This window comes from Gallus gallus, chromosome 11, assembly GCF_016699485.2.
Source record: "Gallus gallus isolate bGalGal1 chromosome 11, bGalGal1.mat.broiler.GRCg7b, whole genome shotgun sequence".
NCBI classification, from domain to species: Eukaryota; Metazoa; Chordata; class Aves; order Galliformes; family Phasianidae; genus Gallus; species Gallus gallus.
This window is the reverse complement of record NC_052542.1, coordinates 6,951,955-6,978,286: the sequence shown is the minus strand read 5'-3', so window position 1 is coordinate 6,978,286 and position 26,332 is coordinate 6,951,955. Positions and strand designations below refer to the sequence as shown.

At 38.4% G+C, this 26,332-nt stretch overlaps 1 long non-coding RNA gene across 3 annotated transcripts in view; it reads left to right on the top strand.

Annotated features, from left to right (window-relative positions):
* LOC107054283 overlaps window positions 1-26,332 on the top strand; it is a 55,055-nt gene that overhangs the window by 24,617 nt on the left and 4,106 nt on the right. For all 3 annotated transcript variants that reach the window (XR_003077231.3, XR_003077232.3, XR_006931251.1), the window contains exon 4: window positions 26,142-26,316. This is a non-coding gene — a long non-coding RNA (uncharacterized LOC107054283). The remainder of the gene's footprint in view (window positions 1-26,141; window positions 26,317-26,332) is intronic.

The following is a 26,332-nucleotide window of genomic DNA, read 5'->3' as shown; positions in this document are numbered from 1 at the left end:
ACACAAGTAAGATTAGCCAGAGTCTGGTCTCTGACCCTCAGGACAACTAGTACACAGCCCAGCCTATATTTCCCCTGGGGTACCCCCGTTCCAACCCCTGCCCTGTACTATCTCTCCTGTACACCTTAGCAGCACTTTGGGCATGCCTGCCTTGCCTCAGAGGCACGCTCTCAGTCAAACAGTATGGATGACTTTGCCACTGCACAGATCTGTGCCCTAGGCTGAGTTAGCTTATGAGCCAAGAGTAAAAGATAACTTCCTTTTGCCCTACAGCCTCTCTTTTTCTTCCCATATATTAGAAAATTTGCAGTCATACGCAACATCCTCCTTCCGCAACAGAATTTTACTTCTGTGAAATGTTTGGGAAATGTCACAGCACCATTTAAAAAAGAACACTTGGTAGTCACCTACCTAGATTATATTCACAAATATGCCTGCAGCTGATAGTTTACTTTTAGCCAGAGCTCTTTTCAGCTTATTGTTTTGCTTGGCATTTTTTGAAGAGGGTATTTTTCAGCAGTTGTTGAGGAAAAATATCTGGAGCTTAGATCATCCAGCTGTGTTCTCATTACCACACAGAAACCAGGAAAGGAGAGAAGCTATCAGAAAAGAGATAGCAGACTTGAGCATATACAAGGGCAACACCAAAAGTAATGCCTCCTATTTTATTAAGTTGGCCCATAATGTCAGAGGAAAATGTTGGTGGGATGGCAGTAGAGGTTAAGCCTTCCTGCCAACATTCCATTACATTCTGTTGCCATGTGACAGATGGCAGCAGAGGGGCAGTCTGACAAATCGGTGTCTGACGTGGAAGTGTACATGAAACAAAGGGTGTCACTGAATTCCTCCGCACAGAAAAAATAGAACCCACTGACATTCATCGGCACTTGTTGAATGCTTATGGAGACCAAACAGTGATGTAAACACAGTGAGGTGGGTGGTGCATTTCAGCAGCAGTGACAGCAACAGCGGGCCACCTCCACTGGTACAGATTGTGACGAGTGTGGCATGCAGGCTCTTGTTCACTGCTGGCAAAAATGCATAGCTAATGGTGGTGACTGTGTTGAAAAATACAGTGTGCCGTACCTGACAATTTGCTCTATCAAATAGCGTTAATTATGTTCTTCATACCTGTTGTAGTTTCCATGGAAATAAATGAGGCATTACTCTTGGAGAGACATAAACATATACTTTCATTCAAACTAAATACATGATACCACTACCACAAGACACCCAGCACTAACACTCATAAGGAAACTTCAGCTTAGATAAAGTTTAAGAAAATCAGACTGATTCAGCTATAAAATTCAATGTTCTCCTTTTCACAGTGGTTTGCAATCTCTGCTGGGCCAGGTCATGAAGCAACAAGTAATCAATAATGACTTGCCCAAGACCTATCCATTCATTTCCTTCTCTTTTAATCTACCACTACAGTGTCTGACTACTTTCTATTTAGAAATCAGTAGGATTAAGGAGTGCTTTCCACAAAAATCGGTGATGTCTATTTCTTGAGAAATCAAATTCTTGAAAGGTTTACTTAAATAATATAAAACATGACTTTTCATCAAAATTGTTTGATGCCGCCTCAGTTTTCTTGTTCTGAAGCTGGTATCCAGATTATTGATGTAATTCTAATAGTAAGAAGAAGTTTTCCATTAAGGTTTTGCAAGTTCCTAAAGTCATTCAGTGCCTGGGTTTAATCTGCCCAGGAAGTATGCTGCAGAGCCAGAACCACTTACATAAAAAAAACTTTATCCAAAGCTTTCTGATCTATATCATCCCAGGGGACTGCAGCTGTTCTCTTAGTATTTCAGAGACTGAAATACCATCTTCAGTGAAGCTGTGGTTTGATCTATTAACTACTGTGTCACCAAGTTAATGAAAAAAACTTGGAAGGCAAAGTTATGTAAATTTAATTCATGTAGCAGTGGCATTACGTAGCTAAACATTACCCCTGGAGAAATCCATATTTCACTAAGTGTCACTGCTGCTGTATATGACGTTCCGAACTTTGTTCAATAACAATCTCAACAGCCACATCAGTTACGTAAGACAAGAGTTAGAGACATGATAATGAACAATTCAAGTACAAGACTGATGACAGGAGCAGCATCTAGCAAATACATTTTGTGTGTACAGTCCTCTTGAGAAAGAAACGATGCTGGTAAATAGGAACCACACAAGAGACAAACTTCCTGTTTGTAATAGCAGAGCTGTCACAGGGGGAGAATCAGTGTCATAAGCAGTTCGAAATTGAAATTATAGAGCGTGTTAAACAGAAAACAACAGATTCAATAGCAAATACCTCTACAAAACACTTCACAGCCTAAAACAGTGTTGCTTTAAAGTCAATACAAGCGTCTAAGCAAATCACTGGAACTTATCTGTAAAGTTATCCCAGATGGTCCTTCTTGGCTTGACACCACAGTAGCTGCCTCAATGACAGGAGTAATAAAACTCAGTCATTGTGTTAAGATAACTAGGCAGCTAAGGGAATATACAAACATTTGTAAGTTCCCTGGAGAATGCCAATGAGCCAGTAAAATGTCACATATTATCAGTGTCTAAAGAAGACCAGCACGCCCTCTTACAGATGTGCTGAGACAAGCGTATCTGGAAGATGCAAGAAATAGGATTTCTTCCAGAATCCCAAACCAGTAGGATAGAGATGGTTATAGAAAATACCTTAATTTCAGAATATGCACATTTATTATGTCCTTTTATAAAAGGAAGGCTCATAATCAGAAAGAAAAGCTCATTTACTATAAGAAATGCTTGAGAAATGAACTCAATAACAACTACATTCAGCGAGGACACAAAAATCCTCCTCAACTTTGTCCATTGGCCTAAGCGAAGCGCTTGAAATGGAAATAAAAAAACTTTAGCCTTGATTTTGAATTTCCATGACTTCAGAATCTCCTTGGATACTCCTCTTTTGTATGCTACCATTTCTCGTTGCATTAGATTTAGTTCACGAGATCCTCTAAGGCATATCCTGTTCATACCACACACTATTTAATTCCCAGGAGGATTCTCATAGGTACATTCTTGAGTACTCCAGAAACACACCAGAATCTCACACATAGCAATAGTGCGAATATTTCCTACTCATAATAGACTGGTAATAAATATTACCTTTATCCACCCACACGGTAAGAATTTGAGCTGCAAATTCATCTTGATGCTGGCCTATCCAAGATTTTATAAGGCCTAAATTGTGCAATTCTTGTGTATCATTCAAAGGAACTCGGGATTACTCAAACGAGTACTGCTTAAGCAAGACAGTGTAAATGCACACTGATTGAGAAGTAAATAGGACAAAAGAATTCGGAACAAACATTTCAATATAAAAAAATATTTAGCAATGGCCAAACAATCGTGTAATTACCATCACCTCATCATTTAACATTTTGGGTTTTGACTTTCAAAATTTAAAAAGCTAAATTGAAGCTGTCATCTTCAAAACCAAAACCAGATTTTCCCAAGTTTCAAGGTTTAGTCCATTAAGAACTGTGCTGATGGATAACAACTTTTCTTAGGCGTCTCTAGCTTTTATTTTGTAAGAGTTAACAACAAATACCCAATGAGCAGTTTGTTGCTGGTATGGAATTAGGACTCTTAAAAAACAAAAACAAAAAACCTGGACTTACTCAACACCAAACCCAGACCTGATTTCATGTTCACCTACTTTCAGAAAGTCTGCAGTGCCAACATAGAAATGGTTCTAAATGTTAGAGAAGGTGATTTTAATCCCTTTAATAAGGCAGCAGTAATTGCTTTTAGCATTCTCTTCAAGCCAGCAATGTGCTAACAGACTCGCTGCTCTGCCAGGCAGCTGTGAAGTGTACTCTTCCTTTTCCCAGGGCCTTAATTACTGCTTCCTTCAGTGACCACAACAATCCATGCTGACTTTCATTAGAGGTGACTGTGGAGTGAAATCCTCTTCTACAGACAGAGCCATCAGAAACGAAAATGCTAACACCAAGTCAAGTGAATTCTTCATAGCATTCAGTGTGCACTTTGAAACACGCCAGAGAGTTTAAACTATCACCTGCAATTTCAGCAACATTTTCACATAGTGAAAACTAAAAAGTTAACAACTACTCAGAAAGCACAGGCGTATTCAGAGTCTGTAAATCCACGCTAGAACCAAACCCCAGGTTGCCTCCTGTGCCCCAGCTTCCCAAGCATGGAATTCAAAGCCAGTAGGTCAGCCTTGGTGAGCCAGCCCTTACTGCAGCTTTCAGTGCCCTGGATGAGGATATTTTTAACAAGTCCATTTCTGTGAAAATTATCCTAGATTCTTCTGCAAGTGCTAAATATTCAGCAATATTTAACAAGTGCGCAGGAAATCCTATTTCAAAACCACAAGAACCACAGCTAGCCTGACAACGATACGGATAATTCTAACTAAATGTGAACTTTTCTAGAATGCAAAGCTCTTTGAAATCAGTTTTGGCTTTTATCTAAAAAAGGACAATTTCTATGAACAATAGCTTTGGATCTGCTGCTGAAGTGGAGGAAGTGCTGTTGCCACGCCCAGCTCTGCAGCCCTATGCACTGACCTTTCCAGCACAGAAGTGATACAGAAAGCATAGAACTGTGCTGCACTAGCTGAGAACTGCACACAAACTCATAATTTTTGCCATCTCTGACAAGCAAGCGCTGTGCAAGTTACTTGGCCGGGTTTGAAATCCGATATGCTTATGCAGTCAAGTCCTGCCATGGAGTTTTCCCCTTTCTCATGCTAGGAATGCGACTTTAAATAAAACCACATAGCTGAACCGTGCACCCACATTATCATTTAAAAATACATTTCTAATTGTTTTTTTTTTTTTGTGATCTCACTTTCAAAACTTTCCTATTGATTTGTACGTTTAATCCCTCGGATAAATACAATGCTCAGATTATGAACATTTACATAGAATTTACATAATCCTTCATAATTAGCAGGGCTATCTGTATACCAGTTATCTAGGTTTTTCTGTCGAGTACACATACGCTACAAAGCAGATCTCAAAAATAGAAGCTTCCATTTAATCTCCTCTGCATTACACAGAAATATTTGGCACTTGTTCATAATACATTAGCTTCTGAGTAACATAATAACAGAGCTAGCTGTCTGACTCAGGGCTATTTCTGAAGCTGCTAATTTGATTTTTTTCCAATAAACAGAAAACTTTCCCCATTATACATACCATTATGTAGCTTTTTTTCTTGCAATGAATTAGCCCAGATTGCTACATAACTAGATAATCTGAAAAGACAAATGTTGTTTATATCAAATAACCTTGGTTCATAGCATCCCCTACATACAGTGATGGATGCAAAGTGACAGTATAGTGCTTTTTTAATAAACATACCTTATACTTTCGACTGATTTATGTGACAGTAATATATCTTATCAAAAGAGGTGGTGTGTGCGTGTTCAGGGGCTGTATTAGCACACATCTGTAACACAAACATGGCACTGTGGTAGATAGACAGCTAAAACACATATGAGTTCCTTGTACAGATGCAGTTGTTCTAGATCAACGTTGTTTTTATAGATAAATTTACTTGGTCTATACGAGAACTTTTTTGTGTACCTAAGGAGAAAAAGAAGAACAGATAACCTTTGGAATCAGCAATGTAACTGTGTCTGTTCAAAATTGCGTGCTAGTACAATATGCAAGTGTTCTTATATCAATAACGTGTTTCTAGTTTAATTCACAACTTGAAGACAACACCAGAACTGTACAGTGCTACCTCAGACTGCTCCTGAGCTCACTGCAGCAGTTTTAAGGAAATATGAGAGGGAAATCTTTTCACTTTCTGTTTAAAGAGCCAGCAAAGCTGAGCTGAGAGGCCTTTAAAGAGAAGAAGAGATGGAAGAGTTCTTTTGTCTAGTTGGTACATGAAAAGTTATTTGACAATTAACATTTCACATTCAAGTTCTGGTTTCATTACTGTCGCACACTTTCACAACAAGTCTGAATTTAAAAATTGAATTCACACATACCTCAGCTTTTAACTCTCCTATTTCAGATTTTGTTACTGACTCTTCAAAGTTTCAGTCTGAAGAATCCCTGACAGAGGTTTAGTGTCAGTTTTGTTAACCCCTCAGGGAGTGGAAAATTGATGCAGAAAGACAGTGATTTTTCTGGTCATTCAAATCCAACCTAGACACAAAATACTTCTCTGTTGTTGTTGTTTTTTTGTGAGGAGGAGGGGGAAAGAAAGCAACAACAGAACCAAACTCAAATCAGGTAATTTGAGAAACATACCAGATTATGTAATTATGATACTCTGTTTATTATAGTCTCCTTAAGTGTTGGAGAACCTACTAGATAAAAAACAGCAGTCCCTCCAATAACCATGTTAGGATTTGGGCACAGTCCACACGTTGGGAGGAAAGGAGTCAAAAAAGAGTGCTTGTGTAACAACAAAGCAGCAGAGATAATGATAGTAATAGTGGTAGTGGCGGAGAAACAGTGGAAGAAGTAAGAATTGAGAGAGAAGTTTCCTATAAGCAAATGGTTTCCTGTACAAACATTATCTTGTTAACATTGCTAGAACGCATTTAAATTCCTGAAGACAGTGTGTAAGCAGCACATAAACAACTCATATATTTGCAGTAGAATTAATTTTTTAGCACCGCTCTCCGTGCCGCTCCTTTTGTAAATGTGAAGAGAACTTCAGCAACCACATTTAGACTTCTAAATTTAGACTTTATTCATCAATTTAAGGAAGTAATATTAAAGTAAATAGCATCTTCGTTTCATCTTTCTTATCTGCTTTCATGAAAGAGAGCAAGTAATGACTGCTACAGACATCATAATGCCATATTTCTAGCTGTCTCTTATATAAGTGTATATATTCTGATCACTGCCTTACAAAGAAAAAAAAACCATACATCACCTCCTAACCATCAAAGTTCTTTTTAGAAGGGACAGCCATCTGCAGCAACAGCTGACAACAATGGGAGATGCACAAGTAGCTTCAGCTCTTTCCAAGTCACCTGTTCCTAGTTAGGCACCAAGGGAAACTCCAGATTTATAACAAGCTGAGGACATTTTTCATGCTGGTCATGAGGACCCAGTGGGCCAGTTCAGGGACAGGAGAGGAAGGAATATTGGATTGTCTACATTCCTAACTCCCAAGTAGCCTTCATCTACAGTTTTTTTTTCCCCTCTAGTTCCATCTTTTGTTCTATCAACTGGAAGATAAAATATAAATAATATAAATTAGCACAGAGAAGCCACAGGACAGCACAGGATGTGGATTGCAGTGAGCAAAATTCACCACCCATTTGCTGCCCCGTAGTTTTCTATCAACAGAGAGGTGCATATATTTCTGGAAAGACAAGCAGAGAGTAATCGAGCATCTGGAGATGGGTAGTGTGTGTTATAAAGGGAACTGAAGAATAATAGATGGAAGTTTCTTGTTAGAGCAAAAAGAATGCATGCCCCTAGGCTTCAATAAAGAACAAGAAATCCCAATTCCCATTGTCCTCAAGTAACCACTGCAGCCATTTCTGTAGACAGCATCTATTATGCTGCATTAATATTGTGCTGCTATTCAGGTATTTCCTCTCCTAAGTACCTGGACCAGACCTCTTAGTTGTAGGTTTGGTCACCTGCCCTTTCCTCTATAGGTCACACGCAAAAGAATGAAGCTCACCAGAATGAGATAATTGATGTAAAGCCTCCAAGAAACACTTAGCTGGCATAATTCAGTTACTTCAATGTTGCACCGAGAGAATTTTGTTAATAAAAGACAAAGTTGCCTTCATAGTACGGCAAAAAAAAAAAAACTTCCACATCTTATTTCAGCTTATAAATGATTCATAATTTGAGAGGAAAAAAATACCCCATATGCAGGAAAATCAAGCAAAAAAAGACAAACTCTTGAATACGATTCCATTAAAGTTAGGGTCCCATTACTTCAGTAAATAGTTTTGCAGAAATCTAGAAGCACTTTTTTTTGTCACAGAAAATGTATTATGAAAAAGGTCTTTTCAGGCTGGGAAGGGAGTGCTGGATTACAAGCCATGTTATGCAAGCTTGCCGCTCCAGAAGCCAAAACCCTGCCCCATCAATTGCATAACCAGCTCCAAGGGAGAGCTGAGCCCTGTTTCTTTACGAAGGAGCCCCAATGGAAATACAGCAAACTACCAGCCTTCCCCAGGCAGTAAACAAGGCATTTACTGTCACTTGGTATTTACTGGAGCCAATCGTGTGCTATTTGATTTCCCCCCCCATCTCATTTCACAGTGTAAACAAAGAAACAACTTGGAAAAAAAAAAAAATGACACTAGGCAGACTGTCTCCTGTTGACACCGTTCTGATCTGGGAATCATATTGCCCCTTTGAAATGCTGAAAAAGCCTGTAGGCTCCTGGTACAGTTCTGAAATGAAGTGGGAGAGGCAAAAGCAAAACAGGATGCTCTGCAATGCAATCCAGGGAAGAAGACCAGTATTTGAATTCATCAAGTGCCGGACAAGACCTACTAATCTTATCCTTACAACTGAAACTAATACAAAACCATAGAACTGATTTATATAAACATTAAAAAATAATTATGCTTCACTAGACATCAGGAGACACCTTGACAATCCAGTTACCCTATTTTTGATATATTGTTCTTTCTGTAGCTCTCAGTCTTGCTACAGGTCATGCCAAACTGTTGTATAGGTGAGCACACGTCCGAAAGGTTACAGAGAAACATAGCTGAAAATAATGGGGTAGCTCATTTTTCATGGATGCCTGCTCTGAATCTTGATCAGTATTACCATTCTTCTTCCATTGCTAGTATTTCACTACTAAAACCTTCTGCACGCATGTTGCTCTTGCTTTTACTATTCTCTGTGAACTAATTTAATGCTCAGGATGCTGCGCTGTTGTTTTTACAGCAAAAGCAGAAGAGCAAGTTACGCAATTCATCTGAGCCTTGAGAATCTTATTGGGCAAGCTTGGTCAAGGGATTACACTTCACTTTCTATAACCACCAGTGCACAACTGGTAAAATGTACTGTAATTTATAAGCACATCTCTACTCCCTAGCTTCACCAACCCCCTCCTTGCCCTTATTTTTCTCTCATCCTTCTGGTCACATTCAGCTTGGAAAGGATGACTAAGATTTCACTCCATCACCATGCTGAAAATCAAGAATGGAGAGCATTGAGACAGATTGGTAAAGGTTGCTTAGGTTTCTTGTGCAGTGTTGTTTTAATCTCAGTCTAAGGGCGGATTTTTCTTTATGGCTGGAATGACATTTTTCTAACTTCCACATTTGAGATTATTTATACTAACAACATTCAGATTTACATAGAGTTCCCCATAGCAGCAATTTACAAGCAGTATATCCTGGAAAAGTTTCAAGTTATTCATTCAGTACATAGTTTTGTCAATCTTTTCCTTCAGAGCATTCAGCGGAACCAAAAGATCTGTAAAACCTTGAACTGTTTTTTCTTGAAAATGATTAATATCCTAATTTCATTTCCTTCGTAAATTCAGAAAGAGACTGAAATACAGCAAAAATACCTACAACTGAAGAAAGCAGCTGCACAGCCACCCAAAAGGAAGATGTACTCAATTTTTACACTGCTGCATGTCACATTTGACTAAAAAAGATGCCACTCTCTTGGTTTCAGCTGAGACAGCGTTAATAGCACAAAAAATATCTAGCTTAATATTTCTAAAGACTCTATAAGCAAGCAACTGTAAAAAGCAAAACAATGTTTCTATTCAAAAATATAGAACACCCAGCAGTTAAAGAATTGTGCATTAATAGGAAGCACTCAAAAGACCTTTTGAGTTTTCAATTATTAAGATTCCTTAGATGTGATTCATAACATTAAAACTGATGAAATTCAGAGCCAGGACAAACCTTTCTCTCTTCCTTATATCAGCCTGCACAACACAAGGGATTGAGCAACAAATCCTAGCTACCTTCATTACCCTGGCTCAGTATAGCCTTGATTACAAACAACTAGATAACCAAACACAAAGACAGAAATTAAAATAAGAGATACACAGACAGGGGTATTATCCCACATGATACAGAAAGCATGAGCTAGCTACAAGAACTACCAAATGTCATTAACAGGCATCTACATCCAAACCACCTCCGAGTACATAACCTTTTTCCTCTTTGCTATCAATTTTCTTTTGGGTCTGACAATGTTGCAGTGGGCATACAAGTGACTTCCTCTGCTTTGATCCTTTAATAAAAGGATTCTTTTATTTCTATTTCTTCCTCATTGCTTGGAAATTCGGAGGCTTTGCTTTTAGGTTTCAACACTCCCCTAGAAGAACATTCCCGTAGCATCCTAAAAATAACTTTAACACTGGTGCAATTAAATAAAGCATGATTGATTGAACACAGGTTAGCCAACAAAGGCCTCCTCAGAGATTACCACAGCTCTCACATTGTTTTCAAATTAGTTTCTGTGTTTGAACCTATGCCAAAAAACACACTGTTGTAGCTAGGCATTCACTGAAACTTTGGTCAGTAAATTTGTTAAGTTGTGCAATCCCTTTTAACTCTGTCAAGACAAATAAAAATTGCCTTGATGGCATGGAGACAATAAGTAACCAAAGTAAAATATGTTCCTTGTATATACATCTGAACTACTTTCAATTAATGGAAAACTTTTGACAGAAAGGTATACAATAACTCCAAAAGCACTTATTTTACTTTTCAGTGAACCACAGCCTAGATAAATGTCGTATTATTCACTGTGGTAGCCAATGTCACGTATTACACTTTAACATTACAGTTGCATCTTGAAGGGTTTTCGTTGTGTAATTTTCAACAAGTCAACAGGGATTATATCATCTCATGACAAATAAATTACTCATGATTTTGATACAAAGTGTTATATTCTCCTAAAACAAAGAGAGAGTCAAGGAAGATGTGTAGGTCACTCTGAAAGTAATGCTTCTTATTTATTTCCATGGAAACTACAGCAGATACAAAGAGCACAATAACACTGAGAGAGCAAATACTCAGCTATGAAACACTGTTTTCAGTGTAGTCACCACCGTTAGCTATGCATTTTTGCCAGCGATGAACAAGAACCTGCATGCGACATTCTTAACAGTCTGCACCAGTGGAGGTGGCCTGCTGTCACTGTCACCACTGCTGGAATGCACCATCCACCACCTCACTGTGCTCACATGCACTGTTTGGTCAGTATCTTGGGTACCCTACAATATGTTGCACAGACCTGCCAGGTCCTGAATATCTCCATAGGAGACTCCACAACATCTCTGGGCAACCTGTTTCAGTGCTCCATCATCCTTACTGTAAAGACATTCTTCCACATGTTAGCGCAGAACTTTCTCCGTACAAATTTTAGGCGATTACTCCTTGTCCTATAGCTACACACCACGGAGAAGAGCCTGGCCTCATCCATTTGCCTCCAACCTCCCTTTAGATACTTATAAACATTCATTAGATCCCCACTCAGTCTCCTCCCCAGGCTAAACAGACCCAGGTTACTCAGTCTTTCTTCATATGGGAGATGATAAAGCTATCATCTTTGTGGCACTCTGCTGGACTACTTCTAGGAGATCCCTGTCTTTTTGAACTGGGGAGCCCAGAACTGGACACAAATCCTGGTCAACTTCACAAGATTTAGTTGTTTTGTTAAAGATATTTAACAAGTGACCAAATATTTATTAAGTTTAAATATTGGTAATGAAATGTTTCCTTATTATATTATTCCTTATTATAAAACATGAAATATTACAGTTCTACCTGTTAGTTGTATCTGTGCACATCTTTGAAAGACAGATTCTCTTCAATTCTGATAAACATACTTAAAGAATGAAAATATTTTGGAAAGTTTCAAGGCCCAGAGTAGAAGGTTGACAAAACTGAAAATTGCTGAGGATGTTGATTGGTGACAGTCACTAAGCACAGGTATTTATACATTAAAATAAGCTTTTCAGTTTTGCTGTTAAAGAATCAGAACTGGGAGTTAGACAAAGTGGATTTCACCCTTTCCTACTATTGAGGTTCCGCTTTTTTTTGAAAACCACTTATCATCAGGTAGGTGGCAGAAGAATCTCTCATCCAGGTGTTTACTTATAAACAGATGGATTTCAGTGGCACACTAATTCTCTGCTTGCAGCATCTAATCTCCCAGGATGCCAAAATCCAGACCCTGGGACAGCCATTTGAATTATTAGATAGAATGCAATTATCAGTTACCTACATGTTGGACTATACAATCTAGTTATTTGGCTTAAAACTCTGTGAAAGTGCAGTATTATTAACTACATAACACACAGACTAAGTACAAATACAGCAGCACAGTAATAGCTTGTGGAGAAGCAGAACAGGGTTATTCCTTATGCAGTTTAAAACCAGTTTAAAAGGTATTACTAAATTACAATAGAGGGCACGTAATGAAGAAACCAAAGTTAAAAATATGCAATGTTTGGCTTTTAATTAGACTAATTTAGTTGTTATATCAAGGTAGCATTTTGCCTCAGGATAAGCGTCAAATTTTTTTTGGTAGTACATATGCTTACATTCAATAGCAAAACATACTTGAAAGCAGCTTATAATGGATCTAATAAACACACAAACATTCCATCTTTCTTCTCCATAGTCTTTAAGAACACCCAGTATCCTGCCAGGCAAATCGTCTGAGTTTGGTAGTAAAGAATAAATATACTTTACAGGGCCAACGAAATAGAACACCAGTCTCTACTTCACGTTCAAACAGAATTCACCAAGAAGTTACACGAGAAAACTGCTAATAACTAATTTTGCTGTTGCAAAGCCGCAAAATTCAGGCATTTCATGCTTTCAGTGGACTTACTTATGCTTTGTAACGTGATCTACAGAACAAGGCTAGTGTGATTAGGATTATTCTGTTAATACAATATTCTGCACAGTGAACTGCATGGTACTGCATACCATTTCCTATAAAACTCAAACGTAGAGAACCACAGCTGTAGAAATTTAAGATTTAGTGATATCACCAGCAAAATATGGATACTTTTAAGATTATTTTCTTTCAATTCCTTTTGTTACCACCAACAGTAGCATTCGCAGGCACAGTTTTTAATAAAGCAACTCATTATTAAACTGCCAGACCAGACTTTCAGCAGATGGAGTTAATTAACAAATGCAGCATACCAAGCAGGCAAAGAATGTCTCAGAAAGTTTAAAGCGGAGTGGTAATACATGGAATATTGATCAAGTCCATACAATTTGGTAATTGTGTTACCATTAAACAGATCTTATTTTCGCCAGACTTACCTTGGTGACTAAACAAGCATGTGAGCTGTGAAATGTACAGTCACTGTGCTTCTAGAAAATAAATAAATACATTGATTTGCTCTTAGTTATCCAGCTAGTTGATGTTGGCAGGATTTTCTGTTGCTGAACAACTGGAATGTTTAAACTTTGACAGGCAGGTTTTCTGTGTGTGTGATCTCCTAACATATGTACATAAAAACAGCATATAAAGCTCTCTCTGTCTTTGCTTTGTTTCTGAGCAGAAACCTGCCGCACTTCTAAATTGTGCTTCACAACAATCTTCCTTTAGAGTTTCAGAGGCCATTTCCACAGTTACATTCTCAATCACACCCAAGCAGGCAGTTCCACAGACTAAAATTATAATCAGAAGTCTATTTGGTATTTTCAACTTTATTGAAAACTTGGCTTCAAAAATTATAGCTGCAGCTCACTTTGGGTGCCCAAACACAAGCCGTGGACAAACAGGAAAGAGAGAGCTCAGCAGAGAACCTCCAAGATTTTCAAGGCCTGGAACATCTACCTTGTGAGGAGAGACAGATGAAAGCAGGCAAGTGCTACTTAGAGAAATGGTGGCTTTGGGGACATCCGATAGTGCTCAGTACCTGCAAGGAGGACTGAGACAGGCTCAGCATAGTAATATATGGTGGGAGACTGAGAAGGAAAATAAACTGAATCAAGAGAAGTCAACGGATACAAGGAAATACCTCTCAAGCATGAGGACAGCTGAGCATAACAGTTTGCCTAGTCTCTGTTCTTGGAGGTTCTGGATAAGGCCCTGAGCAGTCTGATCTTATAGCTGATCCTGCTTTCAATAAGAGGCTGGACAAGATGACCCCCTGAGGTTCCTTCCAACCTGAGCTGATCTGATTATACTGACTTGGTAGGCAAAACTGGGCTCTATTTTGCACCAATTTTTACCCGAATTTAAAGTTAAGAAAAAATTACTTTCACCGTGTTTAAACTTCACAAAAGCATTCACTACAGAGAACATAAAGAACATAAGTATCAATAAATCCCAAATAATGAAAAAAGAATAACCTGTCCTTTTAAAAACAGAAAAAGAATTAATTAGCTGCCAGCTTTGCTACCCTGAAAAGAGAAACTGCATAGACATGACACTGTGATATTTGTGGAAATAAGAGTTTACATAACAAAATTATTGTATAAATACGTGAACAATTCTCTCTCTCTCATCCTCCTCAAAGGGAAATACTGCAAAGTCCTTTGCAGGTCTGAGACATAAGCTTGGAGCCTTATCTTTGGCTTCAATTACACTAAGATCTTACAGATATTGAGTTTATAGGTAATCTTGAATCCCAGTTTGCATACAGATAGCTGTAAAATCTGCCAATATGGAAAGACCCCCAAAGTTACTCTGTTTTATTTGCTCAAACGCATAAATATTCATGGACATCACAGAAGTATCTGAAGTTAAATATTAGCGACTTACTATAGGCTGAAAAAACATGTTTGTTTTTTTATGCTTAGAACCTCACCAGTGAGCAATTATCAATCTTTATAGAGATACCTTCAGTCTATAGAGGAAATTCTATTTATTTATTTAAGATATAAGACCTTATGTTTGCCATCAAGTAGACAAATAGAGAGCAATCCAAATGAATTTAAACAGTATGTAGTTTATTTTTTTAAAATCTTTGAAGTAAGTAACACAGTTTGTGTAAGAGTCAGGCAAGAGGGCTTGGACTGAAATCTGAAATCTAATGAACTGAGATTATAACTATAACAAGAAATAGTCACAGAGCCAAAGGCAGGATGGAAAGAATTGGAAAAAGGGGAGGAGGAACACAAGATTAAGGCTGTGGGAAATGGGCAAACTGATCTATTTCTAGAACAAAAATATTTACTAATGCAACTCACAGCGCTTGAAATAGAATTACTACTCTGAAAACTGTATAGCCAAAATAAAGGAATACTTAATCTCCCTGCATTTGCATCATCACTGCAGCAAAAGAATCGTCTCTTATCTCATTGGTTCATGGAGAAATTAAGTTTGTAGAGCAGTGGATTCTAATAACAAGCAAGATATGAAATTGCAGAAAAAAATTAATAGTTCTAGCTTCAAAGTAGGGTTTAAACAATGTTCAAAAGAGCTAAATACTGTACAGTGATAAGCAAAATATGTCAGAGTTGAATATTAAATAAGCAACATTCCTTTATTATTATTTTAGAGGACTACAGAATGAAAACCTGTCATTAAAGTCAGGGATTTTTAATATCAGAAAGAAAACGAATGGAGTTATGAAATGTAGAATTAGACGCTTTGCTTTGAACAGCCCACAGACAGTTCTAATAATGACAGACTCAGTCAAGCTGTGATAAAATGGGACTTTGATAACACTTTTAAACAGAAAAAACACATAATATGAGACCATCTTCTAAGAGGTGTAGGATATCTGCATAACAGCACTAATAAGTTAATGATTCTTCAATTTGTTGCACTGTTCAGTTCAGTACGAAACAGCATGTCTGGAAATGTCAGAGTATCTGATAAGGACTCTAAAGACAGAATATTTAGTGGGAGTTTTATGGGTTTTTTTTCTTACAAACAAGACCAAATATGTGTGGTTAGATACAGTGCAAGTTATTCTCCAGGTAACTTTAAATCCTGATGCTCCACCTGACCTTAGCAGAGCTTATGAGTCCACAGTTTGCATTGCTTTTGCATAGGCACAGAACTTGGAGCCAGGCTCCATCCCACTGCCCAGAAGCCAGCAGTGCAAGCGGCCACTCTTCAGAGGCTTGTGAGTCGGCCAAAATGCAGTGAATTTCCACTGAGACAGTGGAACCCAGTAATTGATCCAAAAAAACAACAAAAAAACCCCACCCCAAACCAACAATCCATTAATCACACCAAAGTCCTTCTTTCCTGGGAGCGTTCCTCCATAACAGCAAAAATATAAGTAAACACATAAACCATTTTTGAAAATTCTTGATAAATTTTTTTCAGAAGAAAAGAAACCGCTACAGACAGACAAAATACCAAATATCAACGTAAACATATAGTATTTGGAAAGCTCAAATATAACCACAGGATTTTGAAGAATAAATGTCAGATAACATTAGTATTATCTTAATATTGCCATTGATTGTATGAGAAATATTCTGCATGAGCTTACCTATATGAAGACTAGGCACTATACAGCCAGCAAATACCAAATTATTACAATATCCTAAAACCACTAGCTACTGATTACGACATAACTTTCAAACACAAGTTATTTATGATATTTCTCATTTTCTCATTATTTTCTTTAAGGGTATGGGCCAGTATTATTATTTTGGTAACATACAGTACTTATCGTACTGAATCTCAAACTAAGGCTTCATTATGCTATTGACAGCACGGGCGTTTAGGACTCGCCCTACAAGCTTAATTTAAGAAATCCTGTTACTTCTACAGCATATTATGATCAAGCCAAGTAACTCAAGTGGAAGCTACAGACTCTTCTTGCATTCATGGGTCAAAAGGCAAAGGAAGATCATGTCTTTGTTTAACATTAAATAATAAAACAATTTCTTCCAAATATCAGCACTGCACCTTAGCAGAAAAATACCATTACTTCTCTTTCCCTTCCTCTCTCTCCTTTGTGGTATTTTATCAAACCTAAATGATTCGATGAATTCTGAGTTTCCCTCTGTGACCTGCCCGTTATTCCCCTTCTCATTATCTCACTAATACCAATGAGGAAAACATAAGGAGCCAGAATATATTGTCTCTCAAAATGAATTTAAAAAATGGAATAAAGCTACTTTACACTGTTTTCCAAGGTGAATTATAAATGATATGAACATAAAACAGTGATAATTTCTGAAGTATTTATTAGACACTGTTAATGAAGCACAGAAGGCTATAAGCTTCCTAACCAGCCATTTCACCATCATATGGGTTGTTTCATGAGATTATTTTCGCAGCCTAGGCCTTTAGCTTCTGATCTTTTAGACCTACTTAGTTATTGAGAGGGAGACAACAATTTTAGTGAGTAGATTACAATGGGAGCTGAGCATCCTGGCTAAATAATGAAACTTCATACTGATTTCCAGGGACATAGATAATTCTCCAGCAAACTCCTAAATTTGCCCTGTAGATAAACCAGCTGGAAAGGTTCTACAGCACTACGATGTACACCCTCTCCCAGACCATATGCTCCTTCCAACACCATATGTCCTTTGTGACAGACCCAGATTAACCCAGTTTGTGTGAACCCAAAACCCACACATGGCACCTTTGCAGGCCATTTGAGTAACTCTCTCTTTAAATAAATAATAAAAAAAAATACCCATCTTCCCCCAAACGCTGCTCCTATCCAAAAAACAAACAAGCAAAACACCACCACAAAGACAACCCCCAAGTAAAACTCATAATGCAGACATCAGTTCTTAAAAAAAAATAAAATAAAATGAGGGCGCTTCCAAATGAAACTCAAGCTGTAATCCAGCTACAGCAGCTACAGAATTTAGAAAGATGTGACCAAATGTCTTTTCTTTTTTAAATAGGCAACCAATTTTGTTTCATGAATGAAAGCAGTGGTACATTCAGTATTTCATTTGTAGATGCATTGACTCTTGCAGTGTAATTAACTGGTTTGCTGACTTCACACATCCAAGCTTTTCTTCGAGGCTGCTTCATACGAAGCAATTCACAAGAAACAGAAAATACCATAGAACGCTTCTGCAATCAGATATGCCATGACACTGTGAACTATTTTTGTGCAACAGGAGCTATGCTAATATACAGGCAGCTGGTAGAGAAGCTCTTGTGGTTAAACAGACTATCATCTCTTTATCACTGGTTAAGCACACAGCAATTCCTAAGGAGACAGACACTGGTAAGAAGCTTACCTCCCAACTGCCAGGATAGTCAGATTAATGGCACTGCCAGTCACACCAAATCACCATGATTGTTCCTTCACTTTTATGAAAGCCTTCTGTTGCTTGCTAGCTATATATTTTAAAACTGACACAGCTTATTTTTCTAAGAATGGTAATAATAAAAAGCATAGAAAAGTTTCAAATAAACATATTTATACTTACTACTGTATTGAACTGCGCTCAAAGGAATTTAATGGTAGAGGGTGAGCTGAGGGCCTGGAGAGCACCACAGCAAAAACAAAGCCCATGAGGAAGACTGGGAGTTTGTTAAGAGGATCTTTCAGGCCAATAGAGCTCTGATTTCATATTAACCTAAGATCAAAGCATCAGCAAGTTTATTAGGCCAGAGGCATCCAGAACAGCTGTATGGCATACTTCCTACTGGAAATATTCTTTCTCCTTTGTAAAAGCACCACCCTGGGCCAGATTTGGACAAAACCCAACACTCTGAAGTATACTGGAGCATCTATGGAAACATAACTAAGTCAGCCTCTGCAACAACATCCTGAACCAACCGTCTTTAATGCCTGCAGGTGACAACTATCAGTAGTCCTGGTGTTGAATATCTTAGGACTCTTAAAGAAACGATCACATAAGAGAATTTAGCACCAAACACACAATGACCCCTCGAAAAATATCTTGGCCTGCACTAACAGTAGCAATGAAATCACCATAGCATCCTACTACGTTCAAAAATCCAGTCTGCTTGTTCCAATGCAGCTTGCTACAGCACATCTTACTGCAGGTTAATGCCTCTATCTCACAGCTTGTCTTCTTAGATCCCTTCCTTCTTCATGAAAGCAAGTTCATTAATGATCAGAACTAGAACTACATCCCAAAAGTTTTAACAAGCCCCTGTTTGATTACTGTGAAATCAGTCCTAATTTTCTCCTTTCTGAGTACAGTGGATCCCACAGTGACATGTAACCACATTTGGGGCAGGCACTGCTGCTGTTTACTTGGAAGTGTTGCACAGCCAAATAGCTGCAGCTATGCCTGCTTGTGACATATGACACGCTGCTCCAGATGGTGCTAATGGCAGGTGACCTAAAGTACATTTACCTCCCACTGTAAATCCACATCTGACCTTCCTTTCCTGAGGTAGTAACATTTTGGTGATAAAATATGAATGCTAAAAACATGCTTTTCAATACATGCTGAGGTGTTAAAGACACATTTCCCAAAGATCCTTAAGCATTGTGGACTTTGAGTATGTATGCATATCCTACCTGCATCCTCTAGGTCTGCTACCTGCTAACTTATATATAAATAGCCCATAAACATCTATAGCTTTTTCTTTTTTGCACTAGAATATTATTACCTGTCTTGCTATGCAAGATGCAGCAATCTCATTAAAGCCAACATGAAAATAAACCTGCATAGACACAGCAAAATATCACATTAAAAAACCACCCTTATCAATTATGGGCTGTTCAGATCCTTTTTCATCCCAAAATTCTATCTTTTCTTTTCCCCCTTCTCCAACTCATCAATACATCAAAACATAATATATCACATTACAGGCTTATATCAGAGCAATAAGTAAACTGATAAAACAACAAGAAACTGAAAAAGCAAAACCATCAAATGTACTAAATAACCAGAAAAACAGAGGGAAAAACCATCCCAAAATGTACACAATTAACAGCCATCAAACTCTTGACATACCTGCACATCACATTTCCCAGTTCTTCGGGCTCTCAGTTTCAGAGTAAAGTTTCCCTGACATAACCTTATACTCTGAACCTGCAGACAACCTACCATAGCAACACCTTAACACAGTTGGATCTGTTACTTGAATGATTACTAATCATTCACGCATATACTGTGTTCACCTGTGAGTTAAACTACATTGTTAGTGCACAGCCTTAGGAGTCAGGGGTGTGGGCTATCACAGGTGTTTTTAATACAATGCTGGCAGAAAGCTTCAGAGAAAAACATGGTTGAAGGGTGAATGCAGGTACAAATGCCACCTGTTGTACATAGCACATAATGCATTTTCTTCTTCATGACTCTGTTAAGAGATGGTAAAATCTTTCCTGCTCTTTTTCTGCCATAGCAGCCTTGTCTTTTTGCCAGTGCAGGAACTACAGATCTACTCCTGCTGAGCTGCATGACAATAAGTTCTGATATTGACATCCAGACACTCTAAAGCCAATAGCCGCATAAACTAAAAGCCATACTGGATGGTGACAGTGCTTCAGTGGGCCATTTAGAAAAACTAGAGTATGTTGTGAAAGATTAAACTCAATCAACGTTCTTTCAGTTTAAAGTTCTCTTGTGTTGGTTTTCTATTCTGCAGGACCAGAGGCTATTTTATTATGTAAGCCACGTACATGAATTCTGGTTTAAATTTCTTTGGTTTGGTTTGCCTCTTATTGATTTTCTACCAGTATCCATGAGACGTGGCAGGTATTAGCATTCATATGTTAGCAAAAATATTCTTTTATACTGAAAAATGTGATGCATTCTAGTTCTAGTATTTGGCATATGTTATGCTATGATTTACTCTTTTTTGTTAGTAACCTGCACTGTGTCCCAAAACTGTATAATTTGGTATAAAAGTACTTCACCATGACTTCTTCAACTACGTGATTTCATGTCCTGTAATGGTAAAGTGGGGGAATACAATCTCCTTGAAATTACCATGGAATTCCTGGTTGTTATAGCAGCTAACATGCATCCTTGTGCCCTATCAGAACCTCATCATCCAAGCAGAAGCAAAATGCTACTGCCCATACATTGTGCATCTATTCATGTCTCTCCACAGAAAATTTTCTAACCTCTGGCCTGGGATTCAATAATCTCCATTTTAGTATTGGCTTACATAAATCCCAGTTTCTCCTCTGAAATGTGCACAACAGAGAAGATGCACTTATTCACAACATATAATGTATTTAATCAATTAGTTGAATAGACAGTTGGCAGAAATATTAACCCAGATCAAATGCTACTAAGAGTAAAACGTTAAGCCTGCAAACCCTGTGTTTTACAGTAGGGTAGGATTTAATGCCCAGCTCCTTCCATATTACAGGCTGTACAGAGACACAATGGGACTGTAGTATTGTCTATGATAGTTTGCTAAGTTGTTGAAGCTCACAAACAGAGTTTATTCTGAAATACAAACACTGCTTTTTCAGATATATGGCCAAATTTTTACTCGTGGTCTTGAACTCGCTCTGTAAGTACACTCACAGCGTTTCAGAGACGTCTGCTGAGTGCTGCTTATCAAGTTTCTCACCCTTTGCACACTGATATCCAATCAGACCTTCTGCCCCACGTCTGCATGCTCTGACCACAAGATAGCCTCAACGTTCTAAAAAATAGACTTCGTGTTTGTTTCGCCCAGGAAGAAAGTGGACATATTCATCTTCATACTTTTTAAAGAAATGTTTGCATTTACAGGAACGTTTCTGTATGTTTACAGCATTAGGAGACCTTAACAGATCTTTTAAAGTACGTCGACTTGTCATTTTATGGGAGGGAAAGAAAAGCATCTAGCATCTAATCCGTAACCACTACAACCAAATAGCAGTTCTAATAATGAGAAGATATCACATATGCTATAGGAGGGGAAGAAAAGGTACATCTGTTTCAGTCTCAGCCACTACAGAAGCACCGCTTCTTCCCACCAGCAGCTTATGAACAGATGCACCCAATTTAAGGCTGACTCCTATTACATCCTTCTCACTATATTACTGTTAGTGCACTATGATACAAACAAGAGGCAATCAAGGGCTCATCAGTGATAAGAGAACCAAAGGGCTACACATTTTTTACAGGAACATTACAATCTCATTTAAGATGCTTTATTAATTGTATATAATTAAATAATATATTAAAATAAATCTTAACCTCGTCTCTAAAATAGCTCCACAAGCAGCAACTGCTTTCACCTCTTACTAGAATAAGGTCCATGAAAGGCCCTGAGACTAATCCCATCACATGGGCTAGAAGAAGTATATGGGTTTATACATGAAACATTTTTCTCCATCATAATTTTGAAGACTTAAAGCTGCTGCAATACTAGAAAGCTTCATTTGATTTCCATGTGGAAAGTCTAGCTGTGATGGATGTTACAAAACAAAGGATAGCCAGCTACCTTCTGTATCTTCTCCACATCGTTATTGACAGCAGAGAACTGACTCGTGACCTAAAGCAGTTCAAGTCAATATGCCAGCTGTGAGAGCAGCACACGGCGTTCCTGCAGCAGCAAGGGTAGCTAAAGTGAATCTCCTGCAAATTAACACCAGTAGCATTTTAAGCCACTTCAATATGCACCACTTATGAATTACAGCCCTAAGTAATTTTTTGTCAGAATTGATGCATTGAAAATTTTCAAACAAAATCATTTGTGCACACACTGCTTCAGTACAAACTCTACAAGTTTATGTCATATCCACACTAGTATTGTCTTAAACCATTTCATTTTCAGTGCTACGTCCTTAATCATGTACTCAGCGTCAGTTTCTGGCACAACTCTGGAAGGGAAAAAAGTTTAAACATTGTGAAACTGAGTGTTGAGTTATGTGTTTCAAACTAAGTTACCAAGCCCTGGAAATTTCTGTTAGGTACCAGCAGCTGCTGGACCTCCTTACATCTGTGCCTCCCAAGAGAATGAAAAAGTTGGCTAAAAAGTTAAAATACAGAAAATTATACTTCTCTAACGTAAAGAATACTGGAGTAGCTATATCTGAAACAGAAAACATTAATTTGTTTCCAAGAAATGTCAAATATTACTGTTTTAAAGCCCCTACACTTCAGAATGTCAAGAATGTCATAATCCATACTCTTGGTGTTCTGCCAGTAGGAGATCTGGCAAAGGACTCTGATGTGCTCTTTTTAATTCAAGGCCCTCTACTGCAAAATCTCCCACAGAGAAGTATTTATAAACCACCACGTATCTCCTCCTCCTCCACAAAAATACTGCCAGACCTTCATACTTTTGCCTTACAGATATTCACTATTTTCTTCTGCCTTTGCAAGGCACACAGCTGGCTGGGGCTCAGTTGGATTCAAGGAGCAGTAGTGCTCCTCACGTGAAGATTCAAGAATGGTTTCAGTGTAGTTTCATGTTTTCCATCTTTTCTTTGGAGACCAAGAGTGCAACGATATACCTTTGAACTGAAGAATTAACAAGTGGCTCCCTCTACAGATATGAGAAAGGCATCACTACTTACATCTCCAGAAACTTTTAAATGGTTTTATGACCATCAGAATCACAGTAAAATTAAAGAATCAAAAGATACAGAGTTTGGATTTGTCTTCAACATTTCTTTTAAAGAGGAGAGGGGAGGGGTCTATGCCTACAAGCTTTCCTCTTAAAATTAACAAAGTGAAGACTAAATATTTCAAATCATGTAAGTTCATTCAATAGATAGGCAGAAAAATTAGCTTGCTTTGGGCTTGAACCACAGTGATTCCTGTACCTACTGACAGATACAAAAGTAATCAGTCTATTCCAGCAGAAATCTGATATTATTGGAGAACAGTTTCTATATTTTTTATTAAAAACGTAACATTTTTTCTTAGTCTTCGGTGCATTGTAAATACCATTAAACTACTAAAATATGTACTCAAGTGAAGACTGAAAAGGGGGAACCAATGTATTCAAAAAACAGTTTTTTCTTCAAAATGTTTCCTTTGAATTACTGTTAAAAATTATATAATGCAACCTTGCAAAATTTAGATATAAATGCAAACAGCAAAACTTGGTTTATTGCACACAGCTCTGAAACTTCAACAGTACAAAGGAACTCCATTCTAAACAAGTTTGTACACGGAAAGGTGAAAAATGCTCACATCTAAAATCCACCCTTTTGTTTTTTTAATCCATGATGATTATTTTTGCTCGAGCAATGCAGTATTCAGCGCGTCCGTACAACTGCTTCTAATACAGATGCACAAAATTGAGCGCACAGTAAAAATCCTTGGGACGTGGCTGGGTGCACTGCTGCCATGGCCTTGGGTTCGTATGCTTTGATAAAAGGAAGAAATTGAACGTCTGAGAGACACAACAAGTTTTGTAACCATACTCCTCCTGATACCAGAATCCCCTACCACAGTCTCCACAGTTTCACAGAGCACAGTAGGCTGCGTTTGAACTCGCAAGGTAATTATTATTTGAAATATCATTGATTAGAATAACAGGATATGCGCATGAATTGCAGCAGAGCTGCAAGCTTCCTAAAAATCAGAACCATTCGAACATAAATCAGACCCAGATCTAAAAATAGCATTGGATGCAGCGACAAAAATATTCCAGTGAGAAAGGCATTCATAGCAAACACAGTCTGTGAGCTTGTGAAACAGAAGGAAACACTGTCAGAATTAGAAGGACACTGCGTGATACACTGCTTTCCGTGGAACTTTCTCAGGCACTCTCTCCGCTGTTGCAAAGGGCAGCTCAGAAATGCTCTTCCAAAAACCCGACTGCCCTAATATGGCACTGACAGAAAAGGAAAAGCAGCACCACCAGCACTGAATACTGGGACTTAAGTGTAGCTTTTCTTACAATGTGAATAAGACCACTTACATTACATAAAGCCTATTTTAAAATGTAGACAACAAACTCCTTTTGACAGTGAACTCTTGAATTTACCACAAAGATCTTGTACTCTTAACAAGAAGTCAGAGTCTGAAGAGCTTATCCTGAAGATGATGATTCTATAAAATATGAAGGGATGGAAGAGGGTAACTTTGCACCGCTCATTCATAGGAAACAGCTCCTGTTATTTGCCACTCAAAACAATGCTTCTAATTGAAATATTTTTTTATTTAGCACTGAAAGTGAGAAAACCGTGACCATTATCAAAACATTTCCATTTTGGTTCTGTCCCAGGGAAGTGCTGGTTAGTCATGTGTGTCTCTGTGGACTGTGAACCAGGAACAGCCAGGGGTGCTCGCATGACACTGAAATGTACAACTTACATGTAATTTGGTTAAGTGCAGCTGTGTGGTTATTTTTCCTTCAGCAAAGGTTGAATAGCACAATGTGTGCTTTAAGAACAGAATTTAGAGAAAGAAATGAAGATCACAATATAGACCTATTCTCACACTGACACCTAAAACTAAAAATGTATGAGGCCAGGATACACAAGTGAAAGAAGTGTGCTCAGACACAAACACAGCTCTAGATGATTTAAGGAGGCCTATAGTTAACACCAGTCCAAACATAACAAATAGAGAAGCCATTTCCCTTTAAAACCAAGCACAAACAAACAAACAAAGCCCCCAGACCACACTGGGGTTCTGCCTACACTCGAGTAAGTAACTGTGTGACTTTGAAGTGATTCATCTATTCTTGATTAAGTCCAAACATGAATATTCATTTTGGAATAGGAACATAATACTTAATGTTTTTCAGGCATAGCTCAATTGCTCAGGACAAGAATAACAAACCCCCAGATCTCAGCTTTCAGTTGTGGCAAAGCAATTTACACCAACAGAGGTGTTTCCGCACAGGGATGTGAAAAGATTAAATCCCATCTCCTTCAACACAGATTTCTCCAGTGTTTACACAGTATTAAATCATAGACATAACAGGAAACGCATTCTGTAATAACAGAATTGTTGTGACCTCTCTGGCACCCCTTGCTTCGTGGGTAGGCTGCTCAGCATAGTGGTGTACCTGCAGCTCACCACCTCAGTTGAGGACTGACACTATGACACCCTGTTGGGGTGCAGCGCAGATAGGAACGGTGAGATGTAAGCTCATTTCAAACATATACCTATTGCAGTGCTGCCCTGTGTGATGCTGAGGGGGCTGCCTTGTGCACCACCATCCCCTGCCAGTTTCCCATCAATCTCTCCTCTGTGTCACATTCACCCTCAGGCTGCCCACCTTAGCTGCAAAATTGGGCCAAGACACAATAACCCATCTCAGCTGCTGCCCAGACTGCCGCACAAGTTTGTAAAGCCTTCTGCTAAGCAGAATATCAGCCTTCCTTTCTGCTTCCTCACCTCCCTTTTCCCATCTTCCTCACAACAGCTCACCTGAAGTGAAACAAGATGGACACCCTCTGAGGTTGCACAGCAGCCTCAATGCCAGCAGCAGTGATGCCAGAGCCAGCCGAGGAAAAGCCCTTGTGTCAGCACTGGACATTTCCTCCAGAACAGATACTGTGGTGGGATGAGGAGGATGTACAGAGCAAGCTGTTACCATGGTAAGGCCCTCAGGAA